This window comes from Euprymna scolopes, chromosome 44 (assembly GCF_053919585.1).
Source record: "Euprymna scolopes isolate OS-2025 chromosome 44, ASM5391958v1, whole genome shotgun sequence".
NCBI lineage: Eukaryota > Metazoa > Mollusca > Cephalopoda > Sepiida > Sepiolidae > Euprymna > Euprymna scolopes.
The window spans coordinates 30,542,347-30,556,236 of record NC_136525.1 but is presented as its reverse complement, the minus strand read 5'-3'; positions in this window follow the sequence as shown (position 1 = coordinate 30,556,236).

The following is a 13,890-nucleotide window of genomic DNA, read 5'->3' as shown; positions in this document are numbered from 1 at the left end:
AGGAAGGATCAAACCCGGAGTCATGAGTAAAAGTAGGAAAATAAAGTGTGAAAAAAAAGCATCTGCAACGTTAACAGTTCGGCCACCAAGAAAAGTCCATTCCAGTTGTTTAGGAAAAAAAAAACGACTACGGTAGGTCGGCGCGAACGTGAAAATATAATGTGAATTGTCCAGCACGCTAACCACTACGCCACAGAGCACTGCAGCTTAGTTTAGTGATTTTAAATAACTTCACATGAAAGAACTACGAAGCCAAACCGGTGTTCTCTTCTCAACTGTTCCTTGTGAACGATCCCCAAACGGTGTTAAGTGGTGGCAGGGGGAGGAGGAATTTATTAGAGAGAAAATATTTTACCACTTCCATTGATCTTAACTGATTTTGGCCGTGACTTCTCAGCAGAAAAAGTATAGAAATCTAAGATTATCGGGGAATTTGAGAAATAATAAGCCTATAACACACCTCAGATATTGTTCTGCCGTTTGTGCATATTATATTTGCATGAAATATCTTGATTTTTAATCCTATTAATGTGAAAATCAGACGGGAAAAAATGAGTTCATTTTATTTATATAGAGAAGATAAAACGTTGTAACAAAGTGTATTTGAATATTTGATACGATATTCATTTCATTCAATTGTTTCACGCAATTTTGATGCGTTTCTAATTCGATTTGTTTGAAAACAACCAAAATTTCAAATGTTTTGGTTGACGAACAGTTTTGGAGAAAAAATAAGAAATGAAATTGGTGAACAAAGATTAGGACAAGCGGCAGACCTTTATGAGATTTTTATGGGATTTTCCTTTTTATGAAAATAACTGACATTATTTCTATAATGAGATCAAGATATTTGAAATGGAAAAAAAAACAAGAAAAGGAAGAAGTGGGTCAAATACATTTTGAGTTTCAAAAATAAAAAAGAAGAAAAACATTTTCTTTTTAATATAAAAGAATTAAATGAGAGAAGGAAAAACGGGATTATTTACAGAAAAGGAAATAAAGGTTTTAAGTGAAATAAAAAGTCAAATAAAGCAAAGATATTTAATTTGCGAAAACTATCAACAAATCATGGGACAAACAAAAGGAGAGAAAGAAATCGATGAGAAAGAAATAAAAAGAAGCATTATTAGAAAGAAAAGAAAGGACAGCATCTAAATGAAAATGAAAAACGAAAATGAAAAAAGTTTTTCTTTAATTAACGAAAAAAAAATTTTTAAGCTAGAAATAAAAAAATAAAAAGCTAGAAATAAAACATAAATAATAAAGCTAGAAATAAAAAATAAATAAAAAAGCTAGAAATAAAACATAAATAAAAAAGCTAGAAATAAAGAATACAAAAATCTAGAAATAAAAAAAAGCAAGAAATAAAACATAAATAAAAAAGCTAAAAATAGAACATAAATAAAAAAGCTAGAAATAAAAAATAAATAAAAAAGCTAGAAATAAAAAATAAATAAAAAAGCTAAAAATAAAACATAAATAATAAAGCTAGAAATAAAAAATAAAAAAGCTAGAAATAAAACATAAATAAAAAAGCTAGAAATAAAACATAAAAAAGCTAGAAATAAAAAATAAAAAAGCTAGAAATAAAACATAAATAAAAAAGCTAGAAATAAAAAATAAAAAAGCTAGAAATAAAACATAGATAAAAAAGCTAGAAATAAAACATAAATAATAAAGATAGAAATAAAACATAAATAAAAAAGCTAGAAATAAAAAATAAAAAAGCTAGAAATAAAACATAAATAAAAAAGCTAGAAATAAAAAATAAAAAAGTTAGAAATAAAACATAAATAAAAAAGCTAGAAATAAAAATAAAAAAGCTAGAAATAAAACATAAATAAAAAAGCTAGAAATAAAAATAAATAAAAAAGCTAGAAATAAAAATAAATAAAAAAGCTAGAAATAAAAATAAATAAAAAAGCTAGAAATAAAACATAAAAAAGCTAGAAATAAAACATAAATAAAAAAGCTAGAAATAAAAAATAAATAAAAAAGCTAGAAATAAAAAATAAAAAAGCTAGAAATAAAACATAAATAAAAAAGCTAGAAATAAAAATAAAAAAGCTAGAAATAAAAATAAATAAAAAAGCTGAAAATAAAACATAAATAATAAAGCTAGAAATAAAACATAAATAAAAAAGCTAGAAATAAAACATAAATAAAAAAGCTAGAAATAAAACATAAATAAAAAAGTTAGAAATAAAACATAAATAAAAATGCTAGAAATAAAAAATAAAAAAGCTAAAAATAAAACATAAATAAAAAAGCTAGAAATAAAACATAAAAAAGCTAGAAATAAAACATAAATAAAAAAGCTAGAAATAAAAAATAAAAAAGCGAGAAATAAAACATAAATACAAAAGCTAGAAATAAAAAAGCTAGAAATAAAACATAAATAAAAAAGCTAGGAATAAAACATAAATAAAAAAGCTCGTAATAAAAAATAAAAAAGCTAGAAATAAAATAAATAAAAAAGCTAGAAATAAAAAATAAATAAAAAAGCTAGAAATAAAAAATAAAAAAGCTAGAAATAAAACATAAATAAAAAAGCTAGAAATAAAACATAAAAAAGTTAGAAATAAAACATAAATAAAAAAGCTAGAAATGAAAATAAAAAAGCTAGAAATAAAACATAAATAAAAAAGCTAGAAATAAAAATAAATAAAAAGCTAGAAATAAAAATAAATAAAAAAGCTAGAAATAAAAATAAATAAAAAAGTTAGAAATAAAACATAAATAAAAAAGCTAGAAATAAAAATAAAAAAGCTAGAAATAAAACATAAATAAAAAAGCTAGAAATAAAAAATAAAAAAGCTAGAAATAAAAAATAAATAAAAAAGCTAGAAATAAAAAATAAAAAAGCTAGAAATAAAACATAAATAAAAAAGCTAGAAATGAAAATAAAAAAGCTAGAAATAAAAATAAATAAAAAAGCTGAAAATAAAACATAAATAATAAAGCTAGAAATAAAACATTAATAAAAAAGCTAGAAATAAAACATAAATAAAAAAGCTAGAAATAAAACATAAATAAAAAAGCTAGAAATAAAACATAAATAAAAAAGTTAGAAATAAAACATAAATAAAAAAGCTAGAAATAAAACATAAAAAAGCTAGAAATAAAACATAAAAAAGCTAGAAATAAAACATAAATAAAAAAGCATGAAATAAAAAATAAAAAAGCTAGAAATAAAACATAAATAATAAAGCTAGAAATAAAAAAGCTAGAAATAAAACATAAATAAAAAAGCTAGAAATAAAACATAAATAAAAAAGCTCGAAATAAAAAATAAAAAAGCTAGAAATAAAAAATAAAAAAGCAAGAAATAAAACATAAATAAAAAAGCTAGAAATAAAAAATAAAAAAGCTAGAAATAAAACATAAAAGCTAGAAATAAAAAATAAATAAAAAAGCTAGAAATAAAACATAAATAAAAAAGCTAGAAATAAAAATAAATAAAAAAGCTAGAAATAAAACATAAATAATAAAGCTAGAAATAAAAAATAAATAAAAAAGCTAGAAATAAAAAATAAAAAAGCTAGAAATAAAACATAAATAAAAAAGCTAGAAATAAAAAATAAAAAAATTAGAAATAAAACATAAATAAAAAAGCTAGAAATAAAAAAAAAGCTAGAAATAAAAATAAATAAAAAAGCTAGAAATAAAACATAAATAATAAAGCTAGTAATAAAACATATTTATGTTTTATTAAAAAAAACTAGAAATAAAAAATAAATAAAAAAGCTAGAAATAAAAAATAAAAAAGCTAGAAATAAAACAAATAAAAAAGCTAGAAATAGAAAATAAAAAAGCTAGAAATAAAACATAAATAAAAAAGCTAGAAATAAAAAAATAAAAAAGCTAGAAATAAAACATAAATAAAAAAGCTAGAAATAAAACATAAATAAAAAAGCTAGAAATAAAAAATAAAAAAGCTAGAAATAAATAATAAAAAAGCTAGAAATAAATAATAAAAAAGCTAGAAATAAAAATAAATAAAAAAGCTAGAAATAAAACATAAACAAAAAAGCTAGAAAATCAGAAAAAATTGGGACGACCTTGTTTGATCGTAAACTACGCTTAAGTATGATATTTTAATTCATGCAGACTTCGTATTTATTAATGCAGAGCCAATTCTCTATGTAAGATTATATTGGGTCCTAAAATATAGTATTGATTTCAAAAATTAAAAACCATCAGCTGGAATCGAACCCAAAACACTTGCGTTCCCCACCATTTGAGCTATTGAAATTAATCCACTTCAAGCTACAAATGAATTTGTGCTTCCGCAAAATGTCGGCAAGCTGAAATGAACATTTTGCATTTCAACTTGCCGACTTCTGTACGCGTAATACTTGATACAATGATTTTAATCGTTATAAACTATCCTTGGTATTTTCTGTTAATGTCAGTGTTATGTGACCAGGGGTTTAAAAGTTTATCGGTTAAATATTTACACATAGGCATACACATACATACATCTACTGTTTTATTTATACGAATAACTAGAAAATTGAAAGATTAAATAAAGAAAATATAAAATAAAATAACTGAAAAAGGTGACCCATTGTGTCACTTATTGAGTATATTAAAAATTATTTAAACCAGGAAAAAGTGGGCTTGAAAAGCCAGTTAAATGCATTTTTTCCTTTTCTCTTCATTCACTCTTACTTTCTCTTTCACCCCCTCTCTCTATGAACATTACGGCTAGTGGCTATATGACCCTTTATTTATAACTGACTATTCTAATCATTTTTATTAAGTTTGACTCATAGTAGAGATATCGCTTCTAGCTATCCCTTTTTCATGTGTGTATGTGTGCGTGTGCAAGCGAGTTGCTAGATACTGTATAAAATAAGAGTGGGGACAGATAATATAGAATTGGGGAGGGTGAAAATGATAGACATAAACTTAGTAAGACTTTTTCACTTATCACCTCTATCAAAGGTTGGAGGTCACTCAAAGATGACAGTTAAGGAGATTGTCAGTTAGACAATGAACAATACAATAACATTATTGGTAACTATGGCAGAGATGAGCAGAGTTGGAGTATCAAAGATTATTATTAAACAAATATTTGTGAGTACTAGATTGGAAAACAACCATGTTATAGTCAGTTGGGAAGCAGTCCTGTTGTAATTTTTTACACATATTTGGTGTTCTGTGAAATAAATTTTTTTCATCGAAAATCCGTTAGGTTTTGGTAAGCAGAGATAGAAAAGAAAAGTTATCTGCTGTGGTTGTAGAAAAGACGAGTTCTTGCTGTAAATGTATTACTGAACGGAACCAGAAATTGGAGCTCAGTTAAGTACGTACTTAGCAATAGATTAAACAGAGACTAGTAATGTATCTTTGTGGATAATAATTGTAAATGACGACTTCTCTGGAAAATTAAAATGGAGTGACACTTTTTCCTAACGTAACTCAATTCCAGAAATACATTAGATTTTTATATATATCCCATGCAATTAGAAATTATAGGCAAAATCTTTAGGGGAACAAACGTTGATTCATCTTTATTATAATAATAGTTATAAAAAGAAATGTAACGGTAAAAGAACAAAGAGAATTAGGAAGAGATGGAGAAAGAAACTTGTTCAAATTGAATGAAGGAAAGGAAGAAAATTGTGAAAAATTATTTTAGAAATAATGAAAGAAGAAAAAAATAAAAACAATTAAAGAAAGAACAATTAGAAAGAAAACAAACGCAAAGAAAGAAAATAAATATATTTTTTAAATCACTAAATTGACGTTTGGCATAGTCAATTAGATAACGAATAACTTCTTCCCCTCCCCCTTTCTTCTCCTCCATCGCTTAAAGTGAGGCGGATCCTCTTTAAATGTTGCTTCTCTTAAGTTTATTAAATACATATTTAAAAAATGCATTTAAAAAAAACAAGGGTTCAGATTACCCACTTGTAACTGAGTTGTGTAAGTGGGGAGAGGGTGCATACCTTTGCTGCTTTTCTAGTTTGCGAATTACTAATCTAGAAAAAAAATGAGATTGACTCTAGTGTGTAAAGAAAACACATTTGTTAAACTGAATGTTTTCAGCATGTTTTCAAGACTGTTGTTAATAACTGACTCGACAATGACTACGTGACATGTGACATGACATGTGACAGCATCAGTTAAGGACTTCAATCGAGCAAAATACGTCAGTTTTCTGAATAGATCTGTAAAAAATGTATCGAAATTTTAACATACTAAAGCAACTGTTTTGCACGAATATCAAATATTTGTATCTTGGAATGCGACTTTACTGTTCTTTTATATGAATATGCTCTGTTATATTTAACATGCATGGAACTTCTAAAGAAAAAAAGGATAGACACAAAAGTGAAATATATTTGAAAAGATACTTGTTTAATGTTTTTTAATTCCAAGGAGTAGAGCCTTTTTGTAAATGTAGAGCCTTTCTTGTGGATGATATCATTTTAGCGTTATATAATAAATTTTTAATTTTGGCTATTTTGTATCTTTGTGGGCACTCACTCTTAAAGTTCAGAACTTGTTTCCTGTGACTTTTGGTTATTCCATAAGTTAAAGGAAAACCTTGGATGTTGTCCTTTATTTATTTATTTATTTATTTAACTGAGATGATAGTCATTGAGAGGTTCACAGAGGAGGACTTCCATCGGCTTTCTAGAAGTTGTTGCATTGCAGCCGAAGAAGATTACTTGGATAAACACAAGAGTTTCATGTATATACTATCAATAAAAGTACCCACAGGAAAAAGTATGGAAACTTACTGAAGGTACTTCGTAGGTCGCATCAGTATCCTTAGTCAAACACTTGATCTTTGAAGCTCCTGGTTTGGATCCGGGATTGGGGTAGTCCTCTTAGAATGAGTTCTATCTAATTTCAGGGTTGCGTTCTCAAACAAAATTATTATTTATTTTATTTTATTCTATTTTATTTTAATCTTTTTTTTATTTTATTCAGCAATAACAAAGTATAAGACGTAAGGGGGCTGCTATAATACGATATTTAATGGGGGCAACTTAACTGGGAAGTTGGGTAGCAAGATGTATCTTCATATTTACATTCCGGCTTATTTGTGGGTTAGATCAGAGAGAATCACGTTAATACCGTAAGCGTGATAAAGAATAGAAAGAAGGTTTATTTTTGTATGTTTCGGTTTATATATGCCCCATATTAAGATGATGATGATGACGACGACGACGACGACGACGTTATATATATGCCCAATATTAAGATGATGATGATGATGATGATGACGGTAAGAGTGAATGTTCGATACAATAGATTTAATTCGATTCAATTACGCCAAATAAATACACAATAAATAAAAGGCCATTTTAATTGAAGTAAAGAGTGCTGTTATTGATATTCTCGGGTCGACGTTATAAAAGGGAGATAGCCGAAACACGAAACACAAAGGAAAAAAAATTTGATATATAGATATAGGATTCACTCCTAAACTAATTTACTGATTATTATGAATGTGGTCACACTTACGCTGTGTGCCTAATGTGGGATATATTTTATTTGATTTAGTTTATGAGATAAAATTCATGAAAATTCAGATATCTCCGATTTTTGTGAATTTTTTCCAATATTAGGTACATATCCTCTGAATTATTAGTTCTTTTTAGTATTTTTAAGTTTTATCGGCACACAAGCAGAAAGGGAACGAATAAAATCAACAATAGATTATTTGATGAGACACTCGCGTGTTCAAAATGAAGGTTTCTGTTTAGAACACAATTGAATCATGATACTTGACTTTTGCATCTGAAACTTTATATCAAGCGATTTTATATAAAATATTTTCATAAAATCAATAGTAGAGGCATGTTCGAAACTTTTACATTTTAAACTTTAATTCAAGTTATTATATAAAAATAATTTTATAAAATTAATAGTGCAATGTAGACTACGATGTATTTTAGACTAAGTCACTGCGTGAAGGCACTGTAGTGGCTTCCCAACGAGATGATTTACAAAAAAATAGAAATTTCATCGAAAATAAACGAACACCACTGTATTAATCAGAACCCCCCCCCCCCCCGACTCATGATCTGCGATACTTTACAGCAATACAAGGCTTCATAAGTGCGTAGGGACGTTTATCTGCATTTTAAGTTGAAACAATAATTCCTCGGATTCTGTAGTTGTTGTTGTTAGCCGCAGATTTGTCAAAAGTTTCACGGCCCATGAATTGGAACCTTTCTTCTTAATACAGCGGATGTAAGATTTTTTTTCTCAACGTATGTAATATGCCGAGTATACGTTGTCCGCGTTTTGAGTTAAAACACACCTGCCTTGCAGTGGTTCATCGAGTTCTGTTGGTGACCAGCATTTCTTTTCTTTCTAGCACATGAGAAGAAATGCCGGCTACCTACTAATGCAGAACTGGAGGAATTATTGTAAGGCAAGTATATATATATATATATATATATATATATATATATATATATATATATATATATATATATATATGCATATTTATATATATATATGCATATGAACAAATGATTAATAAAACATGTTAAAAGACATCTTGAAAAAGAGTTAAAAACATATTTAATTTTAAAAACGGAAGCACAAGATAAGTGGATAGTCCTTAATCCGCGGAGTTTCGAAGAAATACTCTCCTTCTCATCAGAGGGCAGGAATTAGCAAAATGCAGGATCGGATTTTGCATATAAAAGTATTTAATGAAACTACAAGTAAGTCACAGATCTTACTTGGTTAAAAAAGGGTGAGGTAAGGGGAACAGGAGGCAAAAGAAAAATGATAAAAAGATTTCACGTGAATGGATAGTCCGGTGAAGGGTAAAAATCCAAAAATGGTAAATCCAAAACGGTCGAATTTAAAATTTCAATCCAATGGGTAAATTCCAAATGGTCCAAAATAATCCAAAAGGCAGAGTTCCTTGGAAAAAAGCGCAAATGGAATGAATTCCAAATCATTAAAAGAAAAGCACTGGAGATAAAATTTAAAACACGTCTGTCAAGGCTGGATAAATTAAACAAATTAAGGTTTAAAAAAAAAAAAAAAAGCGGTGAAAGTATAAATTTGAAAAGCAAGGTCAAACTGACCCAGACAAAAAGCGCGAAAGTTAGCGTTAATAATTAGGTCAGCTTAAATATGCACGTGAAAGTCCCAGAATTAAATTAAGAAAACTGATCAGAAGAACAAATAATGGCCAAGTTCAAGAAATGGGGCGTCTGTTACATATATAAAAATAAAAAAAGTGAAAGTAAATAAATAAAAAAATAAATAAATGAAAAATAGAAAATTATATATATACACACATACATATATATACATACAGACACACAAATGCACACATGCATGTATATACATACACACACGCATATAAATATATATACATATATGTATGCATATACAATAACACACACACACATATATATATACATATATATATACAAACACACACGCATGCATAAATATATACACATATTCAAAAACATATACAAGTTAAACAAAAACATACATACTTACATACAAAATAAGGGGAGGGAAAGGCCGGTATCTACAAACTCCGGAATAAGGCAAATAAATGTGTATGTGAATGCATATAGTGAAATATAAGTAAACAAATACATAGAATAAAAATGAGTAGGTTGATGTATATATTTAATTAATAGGTATACTTATACCATAAAACGGAGACAGCAGATGGAAAACCGGCCAAAGAAATAAAGAAAAACAAATAAAATTAAAAATATAAAAAGCTTAGAAGGTAAGATTATAAAAAAAAAATTATGGGAAAAGATATATATTTGAAGGGTTAAATTAATAGCTATGTGATTTCAAATTTACCATATTTAAACTTGGACATATGTTTGCAATAGGAGATCAGTTCGTTTTTAGAGTTTATTATATTACTACTTTGAGGGGAAGTTATAATAGTTATAGCTTCAGATGTACAGAGGTGACAAGACTTAGATCCTGGAGTGTAAGACTTAACTTTTTTTAGGATGGTCCATTTAATTGAAAAGTGGGTATTGGCAGAGTTAAGCTTTTTAACCAGTGTAGTTAGAGAAGTTCCCTGGTTATTATTTGAATTTTGGTTATTGAAAGAAGAAGTGTGGTTTGAAATTCTTTTCTTTATTAAAGTTGAAGTAGCACCTATATATGTATATGTTTTATGCTCGGGGTCGAGAATTAATATTAATTTGTTGATTAATACTGGGAAGAGAATTTAAATTTTGTTCATTTTGATGAACAGAGGGTAGGACAGTAATTGTAGCAGGATTGGTTTGGAGGGGATAATTAGTGTTATCAGTGTTAGGATGGCTGCTATGAAAAATATTATTATTATTATTATTATTATTATTATTATTATTATTATTATTATTATTATTATTATTATTATTATTATTATAGCTGGTTGTATGATTGAAAATAGAGGGGCTGGTTGATTCGTTTGTTGGATTAATAATTATATCGGAGGAAGGATAATTTGGTGGCAAAATGTTATTGTCTATTATGGGAGAATTGCGTGGGAGCTCTGTAATTGTACATGAATATATTACATCTTTATGGATGCAATCATTATTGAGTGGGCAAAGATGTTTGTTAATACAGTTGCAGTTTCTTTTTGGTTGGATTGGGAAAGGGATTTTTTGGGCTGATTTAATTTCTTTGTTATTAGATACTAAGATTCTTTGTGCTAAATTAGGCATAGTAGAATAAGAAATTCTTATTGAGATTTTATTAAAAATTGAACTATATCTGTGTGGGTATTTGAAAGAGTTTTCTACAATATTGAAGAATTCTTTAGGTATATTAGTTTTAACATTTCCGCTAAATGGAGGATTAAACCAAATATTTTTCTTTCTCCTAGTGCGACAGGGTGGGTTAGAAGTATTACGATTAGTATGTTGGTTCGGATTATATTTGTGGAGTGGACCATTGCTATTGATAGCAGCAGATCTTGTTATTTGAACTGGTTTCTTGCGAGTCATATTGTGTGTGATTACAGATTTAAGACGGCATACAGGTGGAGCATAATGGTTATATTGAATCTTTTCATTGTATCCTGAATTCCCTAAGGCATTATTGAAGAAAGTAGCATTTTCATTAAAGGTTTTTTATCGGCTGAAAGCGTAGAAATTCTTCTAGAGACGGATGGTACTATAGATTTTATAATTGAATTGGGGTGGTTAGAAGATTTATGGACGTATAAAAGCGTAAGGTTTTGTTTATGATAGGGGCTGTAAGTTTCAGTATTAAGATTAAGTGTAATGTCTAGAAAATCTGAAGTTTTTTTATTTGGTTCAATAATTATAGAAAGGCCAAAATTATTAAAAAAAGTTATGTAATTTTTTAATTGTATTATTGTACTCTCTTGGCCTGGCTGTTGTTGTAAATAGAGCATCGTCTCTATAAAGGCCCCCTTGGATATGTTTAAAGTGTTATTTCAGTTCTTTCAGTAAGAAGAGTCCCACTAAATCTATAACCTCAGCAGAGTCGGAAGCACCCATTAAGATGTCAAAATTATTAGGGGTATCTTTTCTAGTCCAAAACTTATTGTTAAATTGTATAAGGGATTTTCTGGCTAGGAGAATTAATTTAATTTCCAAATGAGTTAAGTCAAAATTTCTTTTAGCAAAGATTAGGGCCTTATTTAAGAGGATCGGTGAAATTGATTGATAATAATTGTTGATGTCAAAGGTTATGAAGTTAAGGAGGTGTTTATTTTTAAGGGGAACAAACCAATTAATTACAGAATTCGAATTTTGCCAAAGGGGGAAGCTAACTTTTTCTTTAATAGAGGGGATAATTCTATCTAAGATGTTTTTGCTTACCGCACCCAAGTCAGAGCTAGATGGGCAGATCAATCTAATGGAGAGTTATCATACAAATTAGGTTTATGGTCTTTGAGGGTGAATCTAGGGGTACCCGGAGAAAGTATTTCAGTGGAGTTATGAATTTCATAGAAGTCAGTAAAGATTTAGCTTCAGAATTAATAGAATTTAAAAGGCTGCGGGGGACTATTTTATAAGATTTATTAAGCTCTTTATATATAAGTTTTTATATGTAGGATAGTCAAGTTTATAGTAATTTTTAGTCTTGTCTGCAGGGACAACTATATGTTTATTCTTATTGACTTTTTTGGCAAAATTATTTATTTTTCGGGTAACTGGGTTGTACAGTGTTTTTGTTTCTTAAATCTAATTTTTTTGACTAAGTTTTACATGGAATTTTCGAACTCCTCAAGGTAAGGATTATATTTATGGTGGGCAGTGGTTTTTAGTCCGTAAAATTTGGTAGCCAATCTTTCAATTTTCTTTTGTTCACTTTGAGAGTTTATAGGGAGCCCATTTGTTAAAGTTTCTGGGTGAAGAATGTCTTTAGACGAAAAAGGCGCTTTAAGCTTATTATTAATGTTTAAGTCATGGTGGTAAGCTTTCCACCTTATATTTTTTAGGAAAGTGTTCAAAGCTAGAACAAATTTGTGTATATATTCTTGTTGGGTAGGGATAGGGATATTTTTGGCAGACAGGGGAATGTGTTCCTTTTCAAACATATCTGGAAAGAATAAAAAGCTCAACCAGATGGGAGCTTATAAAAATAAAAATTACAATAAGTTACCAAGGTAATCAAAATGGTAAACTTTATTTAAAATGGTATTTTATTTACTTACCATTAACTATTATTTACTAATATTTTAATTTTTAATTTATTTTATTTACTTACTGATACTCTTACCTATCATTATACTATCAAAATAAACCTGTAAAGTATAATTCATTAACTTATTTTTCCTTTTCTTTTTCTTTCCATTTTATAAACAATAAATATCTTTCAATCTCTCCCCGCCCGGCTAAATCACTTTAAACCCCACTTTCAACCCGTTCCTACACTAACATTAACTCTCCAACCTGTTGCCATGGTGATCCTTTAAATTAACTGTTACTTATGCCGTTATAAATAAAAGTAGCGTCTTTTAAGTTTAAACCGTTATAAACTAAAAAAAAAACGTATATAAGAATTTACACATAATTAATATTTAATTATAACCCCTTCTCTTATTGCATACACTCCTACTACTTTATATTCCAACGTCCTCTCCCTACCACTCCCCCTTCTTTTCTAACTCCCCTTTATCTACGATTTTTCAATTCTTATTTGACTTTATAACTTAGTCCATCTATGAATTCTGACGATGCTAGTTGGATTTTTTCCTCTCTTTGAGGATTTTCCTCTAGCTGAAACAATTTGTAAACTCATTCTGGACTCACAGTAATAAATTTCCTATATACTGCTCTGACTACACATTGAGCACTCTAGTCCGGTTTTTTCACCACTGGTAAATAAATATATGCATATATATATATACATGTATACACACATATATATACATATATACACACACACATATATACACACATATATATATACATATATACACACATATATATACACATATATACACACATATATATACATATATATACAAGTATATATGCAAACACATATATATATATACATATATATATATATACATATATATTTATTTAAATACACACACATATATATATACATATACATATATATGCAATATATATACATATATATATACATATATATATACATGTATTTGCATGTATATACATATATATATATACATATATATACATACTAGCTATTCCTGCTGTCCCTCAGTCGGCTCTATCCTGACATCTAAACCCCCAACCCCTATTAACCCCCCTAACCCTCGCTGCTCATGCAGGGGAGGAGATACCTGTCCTCTGGGGGGAGGCTGCACAATCAAATCTATCGTTTACCAGGCCAAAGTCATTCCTGAAAATAACCCAGGTAAAGAAGAAATCTACATTGGAATGACTCAGGGTACCTTCAAGCAGAGGCTGTATGCACATAACT